This window comes from Nothobranchius furzeri, unplaced genomic scaffold, assembly GCF_043380555.1.
Source record: "Nothobranchius furzeri strain GRZ-AD unplaced genomic scaffold, NfurGRZ-RIMD1 Scf247, whole genome shotgun sequence".
NCBI lineage: Eukaryota > Metazoa > Chordata > Actinopteri > Cyprinodontiformes > Nothobranchiidae > Nothobranchius > Nothobranchius furzeri.
In genome coordinates, this window is record NW_027223263.1 from 17,554 (window position 1) to 30,380 (window position 12,827).

The following is a 12,827-nucleotide window of genomic DNA, read 5'->3' on the forward strand; positions in this document are numbered from 1 at the left end:
CTTTTTGGCTGGAAAATTTTGAAAAAGAAAAATGGAATAATTAGCTTTTACTGAGGCTTCGATAAACATGCTGACAGAATCAATGAGTCAAGTGTGGAGGTGAGTTCCTCCACTGATGGAAAGCAGCTTTAAGATTCAGTTTATGGGTGACATTCACTATTTTCACACACACACACACACACACACACACACACACACACACACACACACACACACACACACACACACACACACACACACACACACACACACACACACACACACCTGACAAACTCAGAAACATACAATACAGTCGACTAATTGTAAAGATCAACAAAAAGTAATGATAAATCCCAAAATAATCATATAAATCATGATTTTTAAAATAGTTTATACTTAAAAAAACTCATGTTTTACAATTGTTTTCATTTTATAGGAGAATGACGTTTTACAAAGACCAGTAAAGTACATGAGAAATCATGTTTTTATTAGGTGTCATGGCTGCCATGGAGCTTTATAAAGAAAGTAAAAATAGATTAGACCATCTGGACAATGACTGTTCTCTTCATTTGAGTTTTTTAGTTTTAGGTAATGGTAAAGGGGGAAACCTGGAAGTAAAGATGATTTACTATGGCTTTTGAATGACCAAAAAATGTCATGGATTTTATCAATATGTTTATCAATAACCCATTTCCTATAGTGAAGAGAGAAGGAGACAATGAGCAGACACGTCAAACAGTTATAACTGTGGCAAAATGCCCCAAACAACAGGTCACAGAGTTTATTTATACCAAGAGATAAAAGAGAGAGAGAGAGAGAGATTGTGTGTGTGTGTGTGTGTGTGTGTGTGTGTGTGTGTGTGTGTGTGTGTGTGTGTGTGTGTGTGTGTGTGTGTGTGTGTGTGTGTGTGTCATGCAAAGAGACATAGAACAATACATTTACATTCAGTTGATTGAGTCCATGATCAAGAATTAATTAACATAAAGTTTCCCATAACACTTCCTCAAAAGAATGAAGCAGGACCAGCTGGCTGACCATCTGCAAACAGGTACAAAGATTAATCAAACAAGTTATTTGCAGAAGTATCAAGTTTCCCGTGTACTTACATAAAATACACCCTGACATACTTTATGTTGTGTTGCATTTAGTCAACGTAAACTTAAATCTGGCCTGAAGAAGAGGTTCCAGTGTGTGTTTGAGGGGATTGCTAAAGCAGGAAACCCAACACATCTGAATGAGATCTACACTGAGCTCTACATCACAGAGGGAGGGACTGGAGAGGTCAACAATGAACATGAGATCAGAGAGATTGAAGTGGCGTCCAGGAAACTAAAAAAACTAGAAACGACAATCAGACGAGACCTCTTCAAACTCCCACCTGGGAGAGACGAACTTGTTAGAACAGTGATCTCAAAGGGAGTGGCTAGTATTGGCAAAACGGTCTTAACTCAGAAGTTCACTCTGGACCGGGCTGAAGACAACGCCTACCAGAACATCCACTTCATGTTTCCGTTCTCCTTCAGAGAACTGAAAGTGCTAAAAGAAAAGAAGTTTAGTTTGGTGGAACTTGTTCATCACTTCTTCACTGAAACCAAAAATAACAGGAGCTTTGAAGAGTTCCAGGTCGTGTTCATCTCAGATGGTCTGGATGAGTGTCGACTTCCTCTGGACTTCCACCACAGTAAGATCCTGACTGATGTCACAGAGTCCTCCTCATTGGAAGTTCTACTGACAGACCTCATCAGGGGGAACCTGCTTCCTTCTGCTCGCCTCTGGATAACCACAAGACCCGCAGCAGCCAATCAGATCCCCTCTGAGTGTGTTGGCATTGTAACAGAGGTCAGAGGGTTCACTGACCCACAGAAGGAGGAGTACTTCAGGAAGAGATTCAGAGATGCGGAGCAGGCCATCAGGATTATCCTCCACATCAAGACATCACGAAGCCTTCACATCATGTGTCACATCCCAGTCTTCTGCTGGATCACTGCTACAGTTCTGGAGAAGGTGTTTAAAAACAAAGATGGGGGAAAGCTGCCCAAGACCCTGACTCAGATGTACATTCACTTCCTGGTTGTTCAGGCCAAAGTGAAGGTCAAGTATGATGGAGGAGCTGAGGCAGATCCACATTGGAGTCCAGAGAGCAGGAAGATGATTGAGTCTCTGGGAAAACTGGCTTTTGATCAGCTGCAGAAAGGAAACCCGATCTTCTACGAATCAGACCTGACAGAGTGTGGCATCGATATCAGAGCAGCCTCAGTGTACTCAGGAGTGTTCACACAGATCTTTGTAGAAGAGACAGGACTGTACCAGGTAAAGGTCTTCTGCTTCATCCACCTGAGTGTTCAGGAGTTTCTGGCTGCTCTGCATGTCGATATGACCTTCATCAGCTCTGGTGTCAATCTAATGGAAGACAAACAGCAACATTCTCTGTGGTCTAAACTTTTCAGCGGTCCAAATCTAAATGATCTCTATCAGAGTGCTGTGAACAAGGCCTTTGAGAGTCCAAATGGACACCTGGACGCTTTCTCCTTGGTCTGTCCCGGCCGGCCAATCAGACTCTCCTAAAAGACCTGCTGGGGAAGACAGGAAGCAGATCCAATCAGGAAACAGTTGATCACATCAACAAGAAGCTCAATGAGAGTCTGTCTGTGGAGACAAGCATCAACCTGCTCTACTGTCTGAATGAACTGAATCATCTTTGTCTGGTGGAGGAGATCCAACAGTCTCTGAGTTCAGGACGTCTCTCTACAGACACTGTCTCCTGCTCAGTGGTCAGCGCTGGTCTTTATCCTACTGTCTTCAGAAAAAGATCTGGAGGTGTTTGACCTGAAGAAATGGTTGTGTCAGTTTTAGTGGGAGGACATAATTGAATCAGTTAATAAAAGTATAAAAACAATAATCTCAGATAAAAAAACACAAATCTTCAGTCAAATCCAACTTATAAATGTATAACTAGATGTAATTTTTACCTGTAGAAGGTGGAGGGGCAACTGGGAGATTTGGAACTTTTAAAATCTTTATTTTCACCTCTTACATCCAAACTTTAAATGTTACTATTTTACATGTCAGACAATTGTTTGTATAAAACGCAAATAAACAGTTCACCACAATTGAATGTATCTAAGACTAATTGTTAAATCTGTGAAGATGGGGACATAAACACAGACATTTTTCCCTTATTTGTCAGATTTATTTGATTTGATGCTTTATAGATGTTACATTTCTAGTTATTAAGAATATTTAATGCTACAGTCGAAAGATGACAAGATTTTTAGGACAATAACATTTGATTTTTAACAATAAGATAAAAAATTAAATAACTTCATGAAGTTTTGCTTTTGCAAGTTGATTGAATAATTAGAAACGGACTGAGGGAAGTTATTCACTAGGTTATTAGAGATAGAAGTGTCATGTTCTGTGTCCCTTTGTTCCCCAGCTCCTCCAGTTCCTACTCCAGGTTCTCCTTTTGTGTTCTCTTAGCGCCCTCATGTGTCCTTTGTCTGCATCTCTGTTGTGTGTCTTAAGTTGTAGCCACAGCCTCTTGTATGTGTATGAGTTTGTGAGTGTCAGTATGTGTATGTGTTTGTGTGAGTCCTTCCCTTAGTCTTTAGGTTTAGTTTTGTGTTTTATATAGTGTTAGGTTCATCTGCCCTCCTCTGGTTCTCTTCCCCATCCAGATAATTGTTGTCACCTGCCTTCCTCCAGCCTCACTCCATACACCTGCTTCCTGTTTCCCTAATTGCTCCTCCCTGTCTAAATAAGCCCTCCTTGTCTCATTGTTCTTGTCGGTCCATTGTTGTTTTATGTCAGCGTTGTTTGTTGTCTCTCCCTCCTGGTCTCTGGTTCTCTGCTCATGAAGTGAGCTTTTGGATTTTTCCCTGCTTCATTTTGTTATTGGGTTTTTTGCCTCCTGCCCCTTTTGGATTTTTATTTTGTCATCCTAAATAAAGGATTCTTCTTTATTTAACATTCCTGCCTCGTGTCATCCTGGGTCTGCATCTTGGGTCCTAACCTCCTGCTCCTAAACGTGACAAGAAGTGTAGAAGAATTTCAAAGAATCATGAAGCGTTGTTATTAAGTAGCCTAATAACTCTAGGTTTGTGTTTTGAGTAGCTAAAAGTAACTCAGTGAAAATACATTTCAAGACCCTATATTGGTTTGAACTGAAGTCATAATTCAGATTCAATAAATAGGTAAATGTAATAATTTGTACAGACAGCAGACAAAGCTGTAGTGCTTGGTGTGGCGTGCTGATGTTAAAACAGTTCCTTTGGCTCTATTTTCTAATCGCTATGCTAATAATAATCTCACCTTGGGCCTAATGTCACTGAGGGCACAGGAAATGCACCTAATTATTTATCTGTAAGTAGCTGTATATATTTTATCATTTCAGGTGAATATTTCACAGACGATAAACCGAAACACAAGACTGTTGTGTTATTCCCGTGCTCACACGACTGCTGTTAGTACTGCTGAACTCTTGTTGATGCAAAAGTGAAATCAAATACAGCAGATCTGAAGTTTCATAAACATTGCCACCACCATAAATGTGAGTGAAATATAGGAAAATCATAGTGACTCACTGACTGTTAAAGTGATGAAGGAAAGCAGCTGTTGGAAAGCATCAGGAGGGAAAGTCTGTACAGGCTGATTCCCATCAGGTCATGAGGAACAGATGCCTTAGGAGCCCCCCCCCCCCACCCCCACCCCACCCCACCCCCCAAGTTTCACACAGTGCCGTAACCCGTTACTCTCCACCTTCCTAAAACAGCTTATTACTCATTTCCCAAGGATTTAATCCAACTAAATAATTCATAAAGTGTTTTTATCCTGTTGCTAAAGACACCTGTAACTAGTGAATTTCCCCACTGTGTTAAAAATGTGTCAACAGATAGGGAGGTCTGAGGTCCCCCTGTTTACACATGATCACATAAACTGATCATTTGGAGCAGTTTGAACCTGCAGTCCCTGAGAGCGACTCATATACCAGGAATTCTGAATTACGGAGCTGATCTGCTATCCAGAGGCAATCCAATCTACGCAGATTGGAGGCTTCATCCTTAAGTGGTGAATCAGGTCTGGATGAGGTTCGGTCAGGCAGTCGTGGATGTGTTTGCATCAACAGAGAATTCTCAGTGCCCACTTAAATTCTCCCTGCAGGATCGTGGCGCCCCGGGGGGGTGGTGGTGGGGGGGGGTGGGGGTGGGGGGTGGGGGGGGTTTGCTCTTGCGCACAAGTGGCCAAGGTCTCTCCTTCATGCGTTCCCTCCAGAGGCCCCCATACCCCCCACTTTACCCAGGGTGAGGGAGCAGGGCCTGTCCATGATCCTAATAGCACCACGGTGGCCGGGGAAACATTGGTTGGTGAAGATCTCCCAACTCCTGTGAGGTTCCCCATGGCAACTGCTGCTCCTCAGGGACCTGTTGTCCCAGGCTCATGGGGAGATACACATCCCACTAACTTGGGTTGAGGCTGATGTTGGCTGAGCCGGCCATTTTGATGGAACATTTGTGGGGATGCATGCTGCTGTTTGAATGACATTACTAACTAACTAACTAACTAACTAACTAACTAACTAACTAACTAACTAACTAACTAACTAACTAACTAACTGAGATACTAGCTAACTACATCTTGGGTTGAGGCTGATATTGTCTGAGTCAGTCATTTTGATGACATTTGTGGGGGTGCACTCAGCTTTTTGAGCCACATTACTAACTAACTAACTAACTAACTAACTAACTAACTAACTAACTAACTAACTAACTAACTAACTAACTAACTAACTGACTAAGTGACTAACTGACTGACTAAGTGACTAACTAACTAACTAACTAACTAACTAACTAGCCATGCTAACTATCCCACGGTGGCCGGGGAAAATTTGATTGGTGGAAATCTCCCAACTCCCGTGAGGTTCCCCATGGCAACTGCCGCTTTGCAAGGACCTGTTGTCCCAGGCTCATGGGGAGACACACCACCCACATCCAGAAAGGCTGGCCCTGTGGGCGTGGCCCCTGAGAGGCAGACTCTTGCGTGAATGAGCTTTCAGCTGGTGTTAGAAAGAGCGGGTCATTTATCTTTTATCATCATTAACCTCTCAGGTTAACGAGTATTGCCTCTCCACTCTGGACAACATCTGTCCTTTCAGAACCAGATCAGTTCCTGCAGTAAACTCCCAGGCTCAATTACAGCATTTGCAGCCTGTGTATGAAAACACGTCTCCCCGTCCACCTTCTGACATCCGTTAACTCTGTAGTCAGAGATGCGAGGGTTGTCTATTACTCCAACCTGGTGTCGCAGAGACAAAGTCAGTAAGGTAAGATCTAGCATCTCTCTTTCAGCCTTATCTCTCCCAACCCCAACCCGACCCATGACCCTAGAAAGTTTAGCTCGTGTTTATTTGCCTGAGCTAGCATGCCCCTTCGACACTTTCCCCTCATCTGTGTTTAAAAATGACACCCCCACTGTGGGATTAACCCTCTTATTCCCGTAACCAACTCATTGGATCTCTAACTTTTTTCTTTACATCAGCCTCTTTTGGTTGAGAGATCGGTACCTCCCTGGGAAATAAATTCATTATTCTTCTCGTCTCTGGATTAAAAGATCTTAACACAAAAGCTTCTTCCCTTTCTTGTTTCAAATCATCTTCACTTTACTGCAGCCTTCTGATGTGCCTGAGTGCAGCCATTTTTTCATCTACCTTTAATAATTTCTCATCTGTTTTCTTTAGTTCCCCTGTCATGTTTTCACAAAAACGCATCTTTTCTTGAATTAAAATATTATATCTAGCATTATCTTTTCCCAATGCAGCCTGTTTCCCATCATTACTTTGTGTTGAGGCGTCCTTCAAAGCTAGCTGACTCATTTTATGTAACTGGCTGATCTTCCTTTCTCTATTAGTCTCAGGTCTGTTCGGAGGTCGCTCAATCTTTTTTGTGTCAAAATCGCGTTTTTCTTTTAATTTTCTGTAAACGCTCAGGTTGTCATTTTCCTTTCTGAGCGCTGCTATTCGACTGTCATTCTCTAAAACGAGTTTATTTAGAGTAGAAATCTTTTGATGGAGGATTTTCATTTCTGCATCATGTTTCAAGCCTCTCTGTTGCATATTTTCTGCATGTTTGGCTTCTCGTATTTTATACTCAAAAGCAGATTTTTCTCTAAATGCTGAAATTTCATCTTTCACTTTCTGAATTTCTCTCTCAGTTTGGCTTATTTTGTTTTTCAACTCCCAGTTGTATTCTTCTATATCGTATTGCATTTTAAAATCGCGTCGAGTGCTCTGACCAACAATGACTTGTAGTAAGAAATGATGTTCTCTGTATGACGTATCAAAGCTTATGATCACGTGCTTCTATGAAGCGTTCTGATCTGCCTTGCTGACGCTTGCTCAGAGGTTACTAGAGGTCGCAACGTTCTAATTTGCATATTCATGACACAATTGCGTTGGTTACGTGAACATTTGCGCCTGGTCACGTGAGTCGAGTATGAGGAAAATGAAAGTGTGATTATCGCACAAATCTTTCGGCAAACGTGTTCTGCTGGAAATACGCGGATTAATTGCTCGGGTTGCAGGCACGGATCCCCGTTTCTGTCAACTTTGATCTCAGCAGCTGGAGCGGGGATAAAGACGCGCTTCTTCAGATAAAAGTGGTAATTACGTCTAACTTTAATATTGTTAACAATAATTGCAGCAAAGCATCATTTACTGCAGTTAGTCACTAGTGAAGCATAACTTAACTTTCATGAGCAAAAAACCCACAAAAAGGATTCAATAAATCAGCAAAGCGGGAAGAAATGTTATTTTTGTTTTTTACATTCTTACTTCATTTCAAACTATAGTGTTTTTCTATTGGGTGCCATTTGTAAAGTCAAACAGTCATAATCTAACAGCAATTTTTTTTGTTATTTAGCATATCATAAGAGAAAAAATTGAGAGTTCACTTTTTCAAAGTCATATTTTCACCATGTTATTCATACATTTATAAATGTTAAAGTTTCCAAATAAATATTTAGTTAGCACGCTAAATATTTAATTTATAGTTAAATATTTATGTTGCAAACTAAATATTTAGGTCTGATCTAAATACTTAGTTTGTAAAATAAATATTTAATTCACTAACTAAATATTTAATTTACTAATTAAATATTTATTTTGGAAATAAATATTTAAAATTTAAATTAAATATTTAATTTGTAAATTAAATATTTTCCAAAGAAATTTTTAGATCCCAGCTAAATATTTATTTTCCATGATGTTATTTAGCTCCACACTATAGTTTATATTTTTGGGTCAGACTTAAATATTTATTTCCCAAATACTGATTTTGCAAACTAAATGTTTAGCTCCAAAATAAATATTTAGCTGGGATCTAAATATTTATTTCGGAAAATAAATATTTAATTTACAAATTAAATATTTAGTTCCAAAATAAATATTTAATTAGTAAATTAAATATTTAGTTAGTGAATTAATGATATGCTAAATAACCAAAAATATTGCTGTTAGATTATGACTGTTTGACTTTACAAATGGCACCCCATATTTGTGATGTCCTTGTGTCAAACGAAAACAGCAGGCCAGTGGAAAGCACTAGTGACTTTGCCATTGAGGATGTTAATGATGAGCATTTGGATGACTTGGCTTTTCCTGAGGTAGACAGTGTTTGTGATACCAGGCAGTTAAGAGAGCAGTTACACAAGAACTTGTCTTCATTGTTCCTGAAGATGGAAAGTATTCTTCATGTTTCTCAAATGGCATCTCAGGAAATAGTTGATACTCTGGCACAAATCATTTCATTGTCAAAGCCTCTCATTAAAAAGACTCTGCATGATGTATTACAAAGGCATCAGGTTACTCCTTCCAAGGCTATCCTTAATGATTTGCTGAATGCTGTAAATAATGCAAATATTTTTGCTTGTGCCACAGCTAAAGGGGAGGACTTTTGTTCAAATAAACATAGAAAAACGTTTATTGAAAAGAACTGCCCTGTGGTAATGCTTGTTCAGTATGTATTGGAGCCTGGTTGTACAGCAATTCATGTCCCTATACTTGAGATGATCCAAAAAATGTTCCAACATACAGACATTCTTAACAGAATTATGGAAACACATATCTCTTATGAGGGTCTTTACACAAGCCACAGAGATGGGTCATATTTCCAAGGAAATTAGTTGTTTTCTTCATCAGAGCTTTCACTGCCACTGATACTGTACATTGATGACCTTGAAATTGCCAATCCATTGGGCACTTCAAGGAAAATACACAAACTGTGTGCAGTATGCTGGATGTTTGCTGATTTGCCAAGTAAATATCGTTCAGGTCTGCATGTCATTCAGCTAGCAGCATTATGTAAGGTACCTGATCTCCACAGGTGTGGCTATGAAAAAGCATTTGGTCCTTTGCTACAAGATCTAAAAACTCTTGAGCAAGATGGTGTATTTATTGAGTGCCTCGGTAAATCTGTTAAAGGGACTATCATGTGCGTTGTAGCTGACAACCTGGCAGCCCACTCATTGGCTGGGTTTAGTCAGTGTTTCAGAACTGGATTTATTTGTAGGTTTTGCAATGCAACACGAGACCTAATTCAGTCTCATGATGTTGGAGATGGCAAGTTTAGCCTCAGAACAAAAGCCAGTTATGACCAAAATGTGCAGGAAGTTCTACATGGGGATGGTCATAGTCAGGCAGGTAGGCAACGGAACTGCATCCTGACTGAAAGTTTGCAGTATTTTCATACAACCACAGGCTTCCCTCCTGATGTCCTCCATGACCTTTTTGAGGGAATTGTACCAGTGGAGTTGGCCATGTGTATTCAGGAGATGGTCCGGCAGAAATACTTTACTCTGGAGCAGTTGAATAGAAAAATCTTGTCCTTTCCTTACCAACACTCCGATAAAGTTGACAAACCAAAGCCCATCTCAAAGAACTTCTCTACAAAGAGGACCATTGGTGGCAATGGTCATGAGAATATCACATTGCTGAGAGTACTGCCATTCATGAACGGTAATGTAGTCCCTGAGGAAGATGCTGCTTGGACAGTGTTAATGGATTTGAAAGAGGTTGTTGAGCTTATGCTGCGCCCAAGATTTGATGAAGAGTCCATACAGTATTTGCAATCAAAGATAGATGACCACAGAAAAGTGCTGCAGGACATGTTTCCTGAGTTAAGACTGCTTCCAAAACATCATTATATAGAGCACTACCCAGCTCTTATACGTGCTTTTGGGCCACTTGTTCACTTATGGACAATGAGGTTCGAGGTTAAGCATCGCTTTTTCAAGAGGGTAATACATGACACACAAAAGTTTAAGAATGTGTTAAAAACATTAGCAACACGGCACCAACACATGGTGGCCTACTACCTCAGTGCACCTTCATTTTTTCAGCCGCATCAGCAGACGACACACGTTACTTCTGTCATGGTTTCAGATCTTCCTGAAGTTGCACAAGAATACATAAAGGTTAAAACTGACAGCAGAATTATTTACAGCACATCAAAGATCATTGTTGATGGCACAACTTACAGCCCTGGAATGTTTGTGTCTGTGGGGGAGGATGGGGGACTGCCACAGTTTAGCGAGATCAAAAAAATCCTCCTTGTTAACAATGATGCTGCATTTCTTTGCAAAGAACACAGGTCAAACTACACTGAACATATGAGGTCATATGAACTCTACCCAAGTTGTATGGCTATCCACTGCATGTCAGAGTTTAATGACCGCTTACCCCTTTCTGCATACTACGTGGAAGGGAAACTTCTTTTGACACCAAAACGTTTTATACTTCTACACTGAAAGTGAATTTGCATTATGTGATTTACATATATTTTAAGATTTGTTCCACCCCAAAGTTTCAAAATGCAGATGCTATGTGTGTGTGTGTGTGTGTGTGGGGGGGGTGGGGGGGGGGGGGTGGGTAAGAGAGCAACATTAGACAGTAGTCTGTAAAAAGTAGTTTGCTACTAGAAGTTCTGTTTCCTTTTAGATGTATCTCACTGATTTAATATCACATGATGTGTTTTTCCAAATATTTCTCCTGCAGTTTGTCTCTGTTTTGTAAAATAATTGCTGTGTAAATTCTTATGTATTGTTTGTATGCCTGGTGAGAAAATGTAGATTATGATGTTGAAATAGGGTTAGTTTTTACCGTGACTAAATGAAATGATGGCCTGTGACTATGTAACATGTAAAATACTTACCTTTGTTCTGGACTGTTGAAAGATTGGCCATAAAATGCTAGAATGCACCCAAAGTAACCAGCATAAATAGTAAGTTTATTTTGTTATGAAATTTACAGTGTACTTTTTAAATTAAAATTGGAAAACAAGACTATAGTATATTTGACCCCCCATTTTTGACAGCTGTAATGATTGCTGAGTATACAATTATCAGACCTTGTAAAGGCTATGTGTATGCATTACCACAAGAGGTACTGCTCCACTTGTGACAGTAAATCTTTTGGGCTATTGCTTGGTACTCAGATGCCAATTCTGAGTACCACTCTGCCATAAAAGGACACATAAAAAAAGGTCAATGGTATGATGTTCATTGTTTTTATATGTGTTGAGACCATTGTAGTATTTTTTAATCATCTCCATTCCTTGCTTTATACACAGGATGATGGCAGCATCTCAGAAATTCCTGCTGAGAGTTTACAGCACTACAGATGTTGTTGTGAAGGTTTCTCTAACTAAGCGGCCTGAGTCAGTGGAAGAACTAATCACCATACTCCGGGAGAAGCTCAACCCAAGGCTGGACTTTGAGTTTACCTTACAATACGAAGACCCTGACTTTGATGGGCAACTTACCTGTCTACATGATATTCAAGAGCTACTAGAGAAGAGCACATTAAAAATAGTGCGATCCAAAAGTGATGCCAGTTCTTGTGCAAGTTCTGACACAGACATCCTTCCTCATGTGCCTTTAGCTCAGCATCTGAAGTGTTGGCCTGACACTTTCCCAGTACCTACCTTTTCTTACGAAGTCGAACATGTCCTTGAGAAGGGAAATAAAGCCTACGAGAGAAGCTCTTGTTACCACTCATCCATGTCTTAATGAGCCTGGAAGTTATGGTTGGAAGACCAGTTTAAAATTTAAGATGGGAAGTTACCGCACCAAGCTAGCCAGAGCCGGATGCGCGGAGGTGTCCGTGAATGCTGGTAGAAGGAGTATCAACAACCCAGAAGGAGAGTATCCCCACTCCAACATAAAAAGAGCACGAAAAGCTGAGGTAAACTACCTCCCAAACTTTCCAAGAGGAGAAGATAAGGCCAGTCTGGAGGAATTGAGAGTCCAGATAAAAAATGAGGTTGAGAAGACCGAGCCCAACAAAGTAATGATTGAAAAACTGATGCAAACAACCTTTGCACTGCGTCGCCATGAGATCGTTCAAGAAAACCCAATGGTGAAGGACTTCTTAGAGAAATGGCCAGCTCTGCGATTTCACTCACAGGTTGGTGTTGCACTGATTTTTTTTTTTCTTATTCAATTTAACTTGAAACAATGCAAGTTCAGCAGATCTTCAGATTCAGATTTATTTATTTAACATGTTAAACAAAGTACTTCTTATAAACATTGTTCAAATAGGTAGAAAAAATATCTTAAAGCGCTACAACTAAGCACCCTATTAGTTGTGGTGCTTCAACATTAACTCATTCGCTGCCAGCCGTTTCCTGATCGGTAAATCCCTTTCGCTGCCAATGTTTCTCACCAATTTTATAGTTTTTTTTAAGAGTCACAGAACGTTGTGTGCTAGGATGTTGACGCCAAAACAACCAAAACAAAGTGGAGACTCACCTTAAATCATGAAGAATCTGCGCATTTCGAGCATTATCCGTTCTTTCATA

General features: G+C 40.2%; 1 pseudogene; it reads left to right on the forward strand.

The window, feature by feature from the left end:
• The first annotated feature begins 990 nt into the window (after nt 1-990).
• LOC129159808 (protein NLRC3-like) lies at nt 991-4,484 on the forward strand (annotated as a pseudogene).
• Nucleotides 4,485-12,827: the final 8,343 nt, after the last annotated feature.